Source organism: Heloderma suspectum, chromosome 4 (assembly GCF_057233095.1).
Source record: "Heloderma suspectum isolate Gila_16-S chromosome 4, 16-S_ref, whole genome shotgun sequence".
NCBI lineage: Eukaryota > Metazoa > Chordata > Lepidosauria > Squamata > Helodermatidae > Heloderma > Heloderma suspectum.
Window position 1 is genome coordinate 40697109 of NC_139461.1, and position 14815 is coordinate 40711923.

General features: G+C 39.3%; 1 protein-coding gene across 13 annotated transcripts in view; it reads right to left on the bottom strand.

Annotated features, from left to right (window-relative positions):
• Nucleotides 1–14815, bottom strand: part of VPS13B (vacuolar protein sorting 13 homolog B) — a 623510-nt gene that overhangs the window by 388835 nt on the left and 219860 nt on the right. The gene's annotated exons all lie outside the window — the stretch shown is intronic.

Genomic DNA, 14815 nt, shown 5'->3' on the forward strand with positions numbered 1-14815 from the left:
ACTTTATATATAACTTAGTTTGCTCATAAAATTATCATTATATTTTAAAACTTTTAAAAGTAAAGTCAGTTAGTAAATTTGTAATTGCTGTCTGAATAGATTAGAACTACAGTAAATGACTGCTACAGCATCAGAAACATAGGACTTTATAGAACAAAATCCAAGCGGTCAAGAATGTGCATTTACTTGGAAAAAAACAGAAAAAGCCTAGTTTTTTTTCCTCAATTTTTCCGGGGGGTTTTCCGGGCCCTCACATTTCTAATCATGACCTCGACAATGTTTGAAATGGTCCTTTATGCTGCCAAGCATGCATTAACATACATACAAAATAATACATTTTAGAATTATTACTGAGAACATAATATAACCCTAGACCATTTTTTTTAAAGTCTGGAATAAGAAGGCCATAAAATAAAGGAAGTTGTCCATAAGTCTTTAAAAAGAGTGAGGCAACTCTGCTGTGTTAACGTTCTCATATAAAAGAAACTATGGGATCAAAGACCACACTACCTCTCCTTTCTTCTAGTTGAATCTCACTCTCTCAGTATTATTTGGGCAAGGTACTGTTTATCTACCCTGTTTCCATTGACTAGTCCCTCCACTTGCTATCGTGTCTCCTGGTTACCATTTCTCTCACTCTTACCCCATCTCTCCACCATATCACCGTATCACTCCCCTCTGGCTCTTCTGCCACTACAGAAACACACGCCTGTTTCTCCAAAACCCTCCTCTGACCAACCTCTTAATTGCCAGCTCTAATGGTTATTTCTCTGTCCTCATCCTCACTGAATCCTTACTTTGATATAGTTGAACATCCTTCTCCTTTATTTCCTGCACAACACAGGTCTCTGTACCTGTATTTTCAGGAAGTTCACTTCCTACATGCTGGACTGTGGGTTGTTTAGCCACTCCCCCTAGCAGCAGGAGCAAACAGACTCATTCACAATAACCCACAACTGTTCTGATGTGTGAATCGGACCAATATATCAAAGAATGAATTGCTCATGTATCCCTCCCAGGTCTCCTTCCGCTTGTTTACTCTGTTTCCACTTCCATCATAACCATCCAACCTATTGTTCAGTTATAAAGCTTTAATTTTCTCTTATTCTTCCTTCTCCTTTAATCACACAAAACAAGTGGCTGCTTATAGTTTTAACTGTAGATTTTAAAATTGTAGTTTTTTACAGTCTTAACTATTCTAATTATTGTATTACACTTGGTTGTATGTTTTTGTAAGCCGCATGGAAAATTCCTTAGAGAAAAAGCGGGTTACACATTGATGTAAACAAGAATAAAAACTGCAAAGGTAGGATTTTTATGTTTTTATCTCAGCATCTTTGACAGCTCAAGAGGAAAGCCACGTTTTAAAGTTAACAGGGCTTGAATCTTTAAGCAATGGAGATTACTGTAGAGAAAACTTCAAAAAATCCAAGCAACATAGATTGGTTTCACCCATGGGTTATGTAAAGCTTCTTTAACTAGCAGCCTAGGTTTACAAGCAAGCATGGGGGGACATCACCTCCCTTAAAATGCACAGTAATTTCTGAGAGAGCACCTGGTTACATAATTTTGGAGACCAATGCAAGGCCCTTTATTAAAGGTGGTCTTTGAGAGTCAGGGTTAAACTGAAGGTTGGAGGACATGGTAAGTATGTTAGGCTGTAATATGTGGCATTTTCTCAAAATGTGTGGCACATTTTGGGGCGCTTATTCCATGCTTCCATCTAAAAAAAAATATTTTCCTTTCTGAAGCCACAGACAAAACAGAGTAACTAAATTTAAGCATCAGTTAAATGCATACCAGTTATTTCCTACAACAGTGAATATAGGAGCTTCAGCTATTGAACTGTACAGAAATGTAATAAATAAATAAACTAACAGATTTATTTTACACCAGCATTGCTTACCAAAATATATATTAGCAAGAGCAACATAAGGGCCCTCAGAAATTTTCATGGGAATAGTACATCAAAAGATTAAAACATAACAGAGTTCTAGGTCATGGTTACATAGTATCTAATTCAATTAAAATACCAAAACTGAAGAGCTGATCTTATTCTTTTAGAAGTTAGTAAAAAGATTCCCATTGGCTCTGCTAGTAAAAGGTCTCATCATAAATTTGCCAAAGATTTTTAGAGACAGGTGTCAGACAAAATCCTTTTCAATTTTAGAAATAATTTTAGTCACTCAAATTTATTGAGATGCATTCCAAAATGTCTTAAGCATATTTAGTTATTAATAAATCTTATATATTTCAATGGGAATGATTTTTCAAGTAAATGTGCTTAGGGGTGTAGTATAAGAGTACAATGATCCTTCTCTTCTCCTCCTAAGTTAAATGCAGCTTTCAAACAAATAGAGAGCTAGCCTTTCTTGGCATCTTATGTGCCACTCTTATAACTACTAAAAACAAACAGATAAACTATAATGACATAAAAACACTTACCTTCATGCAATATATAAGAACACAGAGATAGAATTGTTGAGCCCTATATGTTCGAGCAGAAGAACATATACTACAAAATTTCATTTTACTGACACTTGAATAACTAGGAGCACAAATAAAATACTAGGGTGAAGACCTTTTTTTTGAGGACACAGGAGTGCCTTTGACAACCACACAGTGGTGAAATGTTTCTCAGCTAGACTCTCCAGAACCAACAAATCTAGCACTGATATTTACTAGAAAATTTAAAATGTAGACATGGATATACATTACAGCCTAGATAGAGAATTAAGCCATCAGCATTAGCTTCTTATTTTGATTCCCTTTTATATTCTCATTAAAGAGAGATATGAAATATACACACAACAGCAAATGTCATAATGTACTACTAACTTTTGGTGTGAACAAAAAACAACCACCACCCCAAAGCCTTCTAAAAAACTGAACTTAATATTAATTAATTAACTAAAATTAATAAATATTAATACGTATATACTTGGAGCATATTTTTCACAAATATCTATATTTCTCTATATATTGAGGTCTTGCGAACATTGTACATTCTAAGTTTGACATTCTTTCATATTCAAATGATCCAGGAGAAGAGGCCTACTGTAAAACAATAATTGTACCATCATAAAACAACCATCATACTGCTTGCATTTCTAAGTACATAACTACTAGGAGAAATTTACAAGACTTTAAAAGAGCTATGTGAAGAAAGAAAATCAAAGCAACTGACTGCCCAAACATTTAACATATTTTTTAGAAATTAAATATAAAACAGCAATACATTCTGTCATCAGATATGTAACTTAAATTTCACTTGTAAAATATTCATTATACAACTAAATGATAGTACTTTTTCTACACTGTATACCACACTTTGCATTTCTAGTAACTTTAATGGGTTTTGCAGCTAAGAATAGCATCCTGGCAGGCATATATTTTAGTAATTTAAAGGTGGGGGGAAATTCCAATAAATTATATAAATAGCACTGTAAACAATCGCATTCCTCATCTACAAATGTTTCAAGAGTTGATTAAATAAAATTAACTTCTAATCTCCAGCATGGAAATGAGGGGCAGCTGTTTAAAAATGAGGTGGGGTGCACATGCACACACTTGCTATTTCTAATCCCAGTTATACCATACAACTCAACCCTATAAAGACTACAACTTTTTCTGTATGAAAGTGTGCAAACAAAATTCATTTTGTAGACCAGCAATTTGATTCATAACAGATCTACTATAAATCTCTAAATGGGGAAACGTCCAACTCTTTCTAATTTTAGTATGGAGGGCAATAATGGAAGGGACGGTATTTCTGACGCTCCTGCTTACTGGCAAAACATTTGACATTCTACACATACTTGCCAACTGGATATTCCAGAGTACTCTGATAAGTTTCAGTTATAGCTTAAGCTGAAGCAGAGGCTAAACAATGAAAATTAACACACAAATACATTCTGGAATCATAAACTCAACTAAAAAGGGATTTATATCAATCTTCCTAGTGTCTTAAGCAATTGTAAATAATATATTGCTGTATTATTATTTTCTCTAAGTAATAACGATTTCTCTAAAAAACAAAAAATCCTGTATCTGTCATCCTCCTCCAAGGAGCACTCTCAAGGATGTCTTTGCCATTGTTTTTATTAACTCCTGTGTGCCTAATGCCCTCAGAAGTACATTTAAATTGGGATCAGGAAGAGGGCCTTTGTACTGACTACACCCAGGCTCCAGAACTCCCTCCCCAAGGGAAGGTCCTTATGCCCTCAACAGAGAGGATAAAAAACTAGCTCCAAAAGACACACACACAAAAACACAGCTACACAACTGAACTGACCCCCCCACGTCTTCTCTGTATCAAGGGAAATTTCATTGAAAGCTTCTTTTAAAAACTGCTTAGAACTACTACCTTTCCATCTCACCTAAGGGTGAGAAGTAGTTCCAAGCAGTTTTTTAAAATGAAGCATTAGAAGAAATTTCCCCTGATAAAGAAAATTATCTTGAAATGCACTGGGAACTAACTCACTTGTGCGGCTGTCTTTTTTCTCATTTTAGGCTCAACCCCTCTTTAATGGCCTTCCGCCATGTTGTCAAAACTTTTTTTTACCCCTTCATGGATCACTGCCTTGTTGTGGCGAAGGGGCTTGCGTAACTCAGTGAAGCCATAAGCTATGCCGTGCAGGGCCACCCAAGACGGACAGGTCATGGCAGAGAGTTCTGACAAAATGTGGTCCACTGGAGAAGGAAATGGCAACCCACTCCAGTATTCTTGCCAAGAAAACCCCATGGAACGTATCACAAGGCTAAAAGAGATGACGCCGGAAGATGAGCCCCTCAGGTCGGAAGGTGTCCAATATGCTACTGGGGAAGAGCAGAGGGTATTTCCAAGTAGCGCCAGAAAGAGTGAAGCGGCTGGGCCAAAGCCGAAAGGACACTCAGCTGTGGATGTGTCTGATGGTGAAAAGAAAATCCGATGCTGTAAAGAACAATATTGTTTAGGAACCTGGAATGTCAGATCAATGAATCAAGGTAAGCTGGAGGTGGTCAAACATGAGATGGCAAGATTGAACATCGACATCTTGGGAATCAGCGAACTCAAATGGACAGGCATGGGCGAATTTAATTCAGGTGACCATCATATCTACTATTGTGGGCAAGAATCCCTTAGAAGAAATGGAGTAGCACTCATAGTCAACAAAAGGGTGGGAAAAGCAGTACTGGGGTACAATCTTAAAAATGATAGAATGATCTCAGTACGAATCCAAGGCAAACCATTCAACAGCACAGTAATTCAAGTCTATGCCCCAACCACTGAGGCCGAAGAAGCTGAGGTTGATCGGTTCTATGAAGACTTACAACACCTTCTAGAACTAACACCAAAAAAAGATGTCCTCTTCATCATAGGGGATTGGAATGCTAAAGTAGGAAGTCAAGAAATCACCGGGATAACAGGCAGGCATGGCCTTGGTGTACAAAATGAAGCAGGACAAAAGCTAATAGAGTTTTGCCAAGAGAACATGCTGATCATAGCAAACACTCTTTTCCAACAGCACAAGAGGCGACTCTACACATGGACATCACCAGATGGTCAATATCGAAATCAGATTGATTATGTCCTTGGCAGCCAAAGATGGAGAAGCTCCATACAGTCAGTAAAAACAAGACCTGGAGCTGACTGTGGCTCAGATCATGAGCTGCTTCTTGCAAAATTTCGGCTTAAATTGAAGAACGTCGAGAAAACCACTAAACCGTTCAGGTATGACCGAAATCATATCCCTTATGAATATACAGTGGAGGTGAGGAATAGATTTCAGGGATTAGACCTGATAGACAGAGTGCCTGAGGGACTATGGACGGAGGTCCGTAACATTGTTCAGGAGGCAGCAACTCAATCCATCCCAAAGAAAAAGAAATGCAAGAAAGCAAAGTGGCTGTCTGAGGAGGCTTTACAAGTAGCTCACGAAAGAAGGGAAGCGAAAAGCAAGGGAGAAAGGGGAAGATATATCCAACTGAATGCAGAGTTCCAGAGAATAGCAAGGAGAGACAAGAAGGCCTTCTTAAATGAACAATGCAAAGAAATCGAGGAAAACAACAGAATGGGAAAGACTAGAGATCTCTTCAAGAAAATTTGAGATCTCAAGGGAACGTTTTGTGCAAAGATGGGCATGATCAAGGACAAAGAAGGCAGGGACCTAACAGAAGCAGATGAGATTAAGAAGAGGTGGCAAGAATACACAGAAGAACTATACAGGAAAGATCTGAATGTGCCTGATAGCCATGATAGTGCGGTCACTGAACTTCAGCCGGACATTCTAGAGAGTGAAGTCAAGTGGGCCTCAGGAAGCATTAGTAACAACAAAGCTAGCGGAGATGACAGTATTCCAGCTGAGCTATTTAAAATCCTAAAAGATGATGCTGTTAAAGTGCTGCATTCAATATGCCAACAAATCTGGGACACTCAACAGTGGCCACAAGACTGGAAAAGGTCAGTTTACATTCCAATTCCAAAGAAGGGTAACGCCAAAGAGTGTTCAAACTACTGCACAATTGCGCTCATTTCACATGCCAGCAAGGTGATGTTCAAAATCCTACAAGCTAGGCTTCAGCAGGATGCGAACCGAGAACTACCGGAAGTACAAGCTGGGTTTTGAAGAGGCAGAGGAACTAGAGATCAAATCGCCAACATTCACTGCATCATGGAGAAAGCAAGAGAATTCCAGAAAAACGTCTATTTCTGCTTCATTGACTACGCTAAAGCCTTTGATTGTGTGGATCACAACAAACTGTGGCAAATTCTTCAAGAGATGGGAGTACCAGACCACCTTACCTGTCTCCTGAGAAACCTGTACGAGGGTCAAGAAGCAACAGTAAGAACCAGAGATGGAACAACCGATTGGTTCAAAATTGGGAAAGGAGTACGACAAGGCTGCATATTGTCACCCTGCTTATTTAACTTATATGCAGAGTACATCATGAGAAATGCCGGGTTGGATGAATCAGAGGTCGGAATTAAGATTGCTGGGAGAATTATCCACAACCTCCGATATGCAGATGATACCACCCTAATGGCAGAAAGCGAAGAGGATCTAAAGAGCCTCTTGTTGAGGGTGAAAGAGGAGAGTGCAAAAGCTGGTTTGAAACTCCACAATAAAAAAACTAAGATCATGGCATCTGGCCCCATCACTTCCTGGCATATAGAAGGGGAAGAAATGGAAGCAGTGACAGATTTTACTTTCTTGGGCTCCAAGAACACCGCAGACGGTGACTGTAGCCATGAAATTAAAAGACGCTTGCTCCTTGGGAGGAAAGCTATGGCAAACCTAGACAGCATAGTAAGAAGCAGAGACATCACCTTGCCGACAAAGGTCCGTCTAATCAAAGCTATGGTTTTCCCAGTAGTAATGTATGGCTGTGAGAGCTGGACTATAAGGAAGGCTGAGCGCCGAAGAATTGATGCCTTCGAACTGTGGTGCTGGAGAAGACTCTTACGAGTCCCCTGGACTGTAAGGAGGTCAAATCAGTCCATCCTCAAGGAAATCAACCCTGAGTGCTCATTGGAAGGACAGATACTGAAGCTGAAGGTCAAATATTTTGGCCACCTAATGCGAAGAGAAAACTCCCTGGAAAAGACCCTGATGCTGGGAAAGACTGAAGGCAAAAGGAGAAGGGGACGGCAGCAGATGAGATGGCTAGATAGCATCACTGATGCAATGAATATGAACTTGAGCACACTCCGGGAGAGAGCGCAGGACAGGAAGGCCTGGCGTGCTATGGTCCATGGGGTCACGAAGAGTCGGACACGACTGAACGACTGAACAACAACAAAAGGCCATGAGAGGTTGAATTGATTTAATTTGTAGAAGCTGTCTGGCTAAATGACTTTTAATGGCTGTTAGAACTTTTTATTTTTTTTGGTCTGATGCTTTTAGTGTTTTATTATGTTATAATTGTTTTAATTATTGTGAGCCACCTTGCACTCTATCGACGAAAGACAGGGTATAACTATTTTAAATAAATAGCTAGCAGGCTAGCTATTTATCTGCTGTTGCTGCTGCAAATAAGGAGTTGGAAGCAGATATTCTAACCCCTCTTGAAAATGTAAAGGTCTTGGACTAGCCTCCTTCCTAAGATTGTGTTGAGGCAAGCCACCCCTTTCTGAAGCATTCATTGGTGAAGTAGAAAAAATCTCTGTCCCCTTGCAGTGTGACTTTCCCCAGGGCAGTTCCAAATGCTGCTGGAAACTCTGAGGTTTACAAATTTTATAATTTCAGGATCAGAAGCAGTAGTATATATTCAAATCCATTAGCAAGTTTGTTTCAAATAGATGCAAATAAAATAACAAAACACAGAAGATTTTACAACATCCAAAAATAAAAGAAACACATGAGTGTGTAGCTACATGTTTCACACAAATGCATAACGAAGCCTAAATTCGGTCCCTTATCCTCAGAAAAAGCAGCTTTGGGCAGGGATGATTTGGAATGGAAAAGTGGAATAGGGAAAAGGTGCTTAACATACACACCCTTTGCCAGCTGCTTTTGCAGTACAGTTGTTCATCCCACTTTTTTTTCTTTGCAGCATGTCAGGCATGTGTTGTGAGGGTAAATATGCACCTGAAATCCTACAGCACCTGAAATCCTACAGCATTCCATTATTACTCACTTAAATCTGTTAAGAATAAATACTTTTCGCAGGATATTACCAAATTGCAGTTAGTTCAATATACAAGGTTAGGCTACTAGCTGGGACCAGATGTTTTAACCATACCATACCAGTGCTCAAAGAACTGCACTGGACAATATGGGGAAATGAAAGATTCCCTCTGTATGGCAATGGGAAGAAAAATGTTGGTCAATTATGTGGTGTTCAAAATTAATATTTAGCCTATGGATGAAATTCAGCACCGTCCATCTGCGAACAGAACACACACAGTTGGCAGAATGGATTCCCTCTCCTGCTACAACCACCCACATGCCCCCAAATTATGCTCCAGAAGGTTGAGGGACCCTATGAAGGTCTGAGGTGGGGGCAGAGAGGAGAGGATGTCCGCTCAGGCAACATTAGATGGAACCCTGAGTTTTAGAGAAAGGAAAATTAACTACATTGAGGGAATAAGAACAGTAGAACTTTTTTTCTATAGTGGGAGAAAAGCATAAATTAAGGTTAAATATTGGTTGGGTCTAATGATTTAGAAGAAGTGGATTGTAAGAGATTCCTTTTAATAATTATGATTCTTGTTTTAATGAAATTAGACTTGGACAGCAGCTGCACTCTCATAAGAGAAGCTGGAGAAAAGGAGGTGTGCTGGTGAGCAAGGAAGGGAAGGAGGAGGACAGGCCAGGTTCTGTAGGAGGAGGTCTGCAGGAGAGGCCATAGAGGAGGAGAGCAGCACACTGTCTGAGAGCCATGAGATTGCTCTGCATGCCACCCAAGGAGATTCCACAACCTCACTAAATCGTGCTGCATTGAAGTGTTCACACAGGCAAGGCATTTTTCACTAGTGTTTAAACTGAATCAGGTTCGTTGACCTACCATCACTGAATATGACAAAAACCTTGGTTCACTTCTTTTTGACTTTTTTGTAAGATTTTTAGCATGCCTTGTTCCCCCCTTTAATCTTCTCTTAGGGCTACACATACATTGCTCTTAGAGCTATTTCTTCTATGGACTTGCACTCTGGACCTTTCATCATATTCCCCTTTTCCCTTGATTATCTTCCCGCTTTCTGAAATGTGTTAAACTGAACATGATTCTCCAAAATAAGACCTTTATTAGGACCAACTAAGATGTCAAAAATTAGGGATTAAGAGTTCTCCAGAACTGAAAAATAATAAATACTTATATTTTACAGTATACTTATATTTTACATATTTGCACTCTTTCCAGATCTAAAGTCACTTTGTTGCTTTAGGACAGCCTTCCCCAACCTGGTGCTCTCCAGATATTTTGGACTTCAGCTCCTATCAGCCTCAGACAGGATGGCCACTGGTCAGGAATGCTAGGCATTGTAGCCTAAAACATCTGTAAGGCACCAGGTTGAGGAATGCCACTTTAGGAATGTAAAACAGCCTTTATGTAACTAAAGTTATGTATAACTTGGTTGCTCATAAAATTATCATTATATCTGAAAACTTTAAAAAGTGAACTCAGTAAATGTTATTTTACTATTTATTGTTTATTAATGTTATTTTAGTTATTTATTGTCTGAATAAACTATACTTTAAAATGTTAATATATAAAACATGATTAACGTTATGAGCAAACCAAGTTATACGTAACATATTTTAGGTTCCTAGCTTATATCTGACCAGAGGGAACGGCAACAATACCTGAAACATCTGAATCATCCTAGAAGCCAGAAGAAGCAGGAAGAACTGGACGCAGAGGAAGACAAGTCCAGAAACACAGCTTTTGTTCTACAAAGCCCAAACTGTGAAGTATGTACATTTCATATTATAATATGGTGACTCCATTCACATGATGGGAAACTGGGCATGACTTGGAGCATTCCAAAATGTTATCAGTAAAAGATACACTGTATCCAATAATTTTAATAAGAAATGGAAGAAATAACAATGCTGAGAATCTTACAGAGAGGATTAAAAATCATTTCCCCCATGGCTTCATTATTTCCAGACATTTTACATCTCTAGTCTTTCTATAAAGGTCTTCTTATTACATAGTTTTTAGAAATTATTTGTGGGGGAGTAAAGGCTTGGTAACAATGGGTAGGATCCAATGGTGCCTTGCTGCTGGTGGCCAGCACCGCCAGTTCGAGAGACCTTTATTAACTAAAAACTCACAAATTAGGGAGAAGGGGCAGGTCGCACTTTCTGGAAATTTGTGTGTCCAGTTACTTGGGGGCTTGACCCCAGAAGCGCTACATTGCCGCTGCTGGCAGTAGGGGGCTGCTGTCGCTGCCAACAGGGTGGCAGCGCTCACACTGGGAACCGGCAGTGCTGGCCGCCAGCAATAGGGCACCACTGGATCCTACCCATGATATAAACAACTTGTCTTAAATTCTAAAACAAAATATTTCATAATCCAAAGCTGTTTGATTTTTCCATGTTTTCAGAAAAACAGAAACAGTCCTTGGAAAAAAACATGTTTTTTCCTGAATTTTCCCAGTTTTTTTCCAGGCCTTCACATCTCTAGCTGCTGCACACACTTTGCTTGCTGAGGGTAATACATGTATTAACCCTAGTATAGCTGTGGTAACATGAATGCTGCACAAAGGATGAAGTGGAGCTAAGACATAATCAGTGTCATGAAGGTGCCCTCTGTGTATTAAAAACATAAGGGAACTCACTCACTTGCAGTAGCCACTCTTAGCAGTGGAATCACCAAAACTAAACTCAGATATCAACCAGAAATAATGTAAGCTTTTTTTAAAAAAATTAAGCATTTAAATTGCCAGGAATCAGTGTGCAGGATTATATTAGATATATGTTTTATATATTTTAGGCTGTCTTTTTATCATTTATGATTTCTTAAGAAAAACACTGGAAAATCAAAGTTATTTTTAGCGGGATTTTTTTTTAGCTCTGAGCTGCACACTGTACCTTGGTAATTATATAAACCTCATTTTAAAAGTTAGAAAAATGTTTTACATAAACTGTATAAAACATCTGTATGATTATTACAGAGCACACTGTTTACTTACAAAGTAAATAATGTAGCAGGTGTCTAGCAGTTTATTATGATGTCATCAAGATCACTAATTTTGGGCCTTTGGGACTAGGCCTTTCAGAGATTAGTTTTCTTGTCAATCAAATTTTATATGCTAACACAAAGGATGTCTGTCAAACTACTTGGAGAATATTTAGAAGAGTTTCCTAGTGCAACTGCTTTTCTGCAGGTCTTATGCATCAATCCTAAACATATTTTCCTGGACATGCCCTGAGGCACTGGGGGTTTGGCTATGATGCCCAGAAATATGGTGCGGTCATTAATCATATGTGCTTCTTTCAGTGGTATGTTAAGATCAAGAAAGACCATACTGGTGCATATTATCTTCAGACATGAACTTTCCTGCAGTTAAAGGGACTTTACAGAACTTAGGTTCAAAGTAATGCTTCTGCATATCTTGAAGGGAAGTATATAGGTAATTTGCAGCAGGAGAAAAATATTTTTCAAGGCAATTATATTGGAGCTAAGACTGTTTATTATTCCACCCATCATATGGATGGTAAATAGTCTTATTAAATATTCTCTTATGGTATTTAGATAAAATACTTCAAGTTATTGTGACAGAGTAATCATTAAATAACCACTTTTATATTGTACATATGATGGCATTATTTGCCACAGCTGCCAGGAAATTATGTGCATGCCCTTTAAAGAATTTTGTTAATTATTTTTTTAAAATATTGTTATATACACCATCCTGGGATCCCTTGTGGTTGAAAAGTGGTTTATACATTTTAAAAATAAACACATTAAGTTAACATATATAAGTGATAAATACGGTGGATATGGATTTTATTAATGGCAAATTTTATGAATGCTGTCAATGTACATTATATTGTATAAATTGTTGATTTGTGGTATGAATGGAGTGAGGTTTGCAAAGACCTTTGGTTATATGCCATACAGTTTATTACATTAGCTGGAAGCGGACTCAATTATTACAATGGAACTCCACACAAATATACTCATCTTCAAAGATATGTGGAACGTTTGTCTATTAAAATAGAAAGCACCTTCCAACACTTTAACAAAAATAAACATCAAACTGAGATATCTGTAAGCAATAAAACTTAAATTCATTTTAATACATTAAGATAACTCATAAACAATGAAATTACTTGCACATCTCAACATAGAAACCTAGAAGCAGTCCTGCTAGATCAGACCAATGTTACATGTAACCAGCATGCTGTTTCAGCAGTGGCTAGTGAGGTTCCTCTGCAAAGCCCTCAAACATGGTGTGAGGGTAACAACCCAAACCAGGTCCCCCACCTCACCCCACCCAGCAACTGATATCCAGAAACATGTCCCTGATGAAGTGTTGCTCCAGAGCAATGCCAAGGGCTTTGGGGAGGAATTAAAATGGTACTCATTTGCTGCATCTGCTCAGCATTCTTCTCAACGCTAAGCAGCAGAGGAATGTTTTTTAAGGGCCTACAGGCCCAATACACCGACACACATCAGTGGTGGTGGGCCTTGCTGGGGCCCTGTCATTTGCCAGATTATGCTGCATGCTGACACCAGCCCTGGCAGGGAGAAGAATGAGACAGGCATAACATACTGTTTAGTTGTATAGTGCAGGGGTAGGCAATCTGGTGGCTCCCAGATGTATAAGGTTAGTTGTGACATGCTAATGTCCAACCATCCTGCTGCAGTTAAAATGGATTTAAACTTTTAAAGGTGAACAGTAAGTCACTAAGTGTAGAGAAGCAAAAGCACTGAAAAGGTTGCTCTTTGCTGCTAGTATCAGCTGATCTCTTTTTTATTATTTTTATTTCTATCCCACCTTTCTACCAAGAAAAATGGCACTCAAGGCAGCTTACAATCATAAACAAAACTTGATTAAAACAGTAATTAAACAAATGCATTAAAACACAATTAAAAACACAACAACAGAATAAAAAGAGCAGCCAACCAAACAGACCCACTTACACACCAAAGGCCTGCTTAAATAAAACGGTCTTTGTCTGCCGATGGAAAGACAGCAGAGAGAAAGCGAACTTCATCTCCCTTGGCAGGGAGCTCCACAGCTTTGGAGCAGCCACTGAGAAGGCCCTCTTTCACCTCTGTAAGGCCTCAGGACTGAACCAAGCTATTAGTAGTTTTAGAGGGGCTTAAATGCCCCATAATGCTCTCTGACTTTGGTTCAGAAGGCTGCTGTTTTCCCTAACAGGCCTCTTGATCTACCAGGATGAGTCAAAGAGCAATAGGGCAGCCCCAAGCACATCTTATCAGGATGTGCCTGGGAAGTGAGGCTATGTTTATGCCAAGCTGCAGGTGGCTGTGCTGAGAACCAAGCACTGCTAGTCTATGCTGGGAATGAACGCTAGTTGGCGCTTGCTAGTGTCGTGCTGCCTCACTGCTAACATGTATGGTATAAGACCCATTTTACCCCATGGCTCTGGGTTCAGAGAAGCTGTCTGATCCAACCATTGGGTACGCCTGTGTGCTGATTGTACTCAATAAAGTATCTCCTTGTAAGTAAACCTGGATCTGATTTATCACTATCTTGGCACCTCTAAATTAAGAGTCCGAAACCTACTGCAGGGGCAATACAACCTCACCACCAAATACGCCTCTGAAGCTCGAAAGAAGGGCCTCTTAAGACCCAGGCAAGCTCATATGGAAGAAAGCCGTCTTTCAAATAGCCTGTTCCCAAGCTGTATCTCAGATTCATTCTTGTTTTGATTCATTTTAGAACATAAGCAAACAACCTTGGGTGGAAGACAGATCTGCAGGGAACTGCATGTTTAATTAGTACAACATGTATGCTCTGCAAATACATGTGCATACATTTTCACACCAGATTATCAGGAAGGTCAGTAACGGCTGATGAGGCAGGAAGCTGCTGGAAACCTCAGAAGCTCTAACTGCATAAGCAGCTACAGAAGATCAGAGCCGAGAATTGGGGCTCTGCTGTTCTTCAGGTGGCAATTGCTTTTGTCCTCTGCTGTTCCCTGTCAGCTACCTGAAGGGCATTTTGATTAGTTTATTCTTTGGCGGGTGTTAAAGCAGTGCTATTCCTGGGTAGAAATCCACGTGAATCACACTTCAAGCATCAGCACCCCCTGCAAGAACCTCCTGCCAAAAGCAGGATATGCAGAAGAGTACTGCTGAAATGCTGAAATGCTTAGTGAAAGTTTGGGGAGATACCCACGTAGCTGCTCAA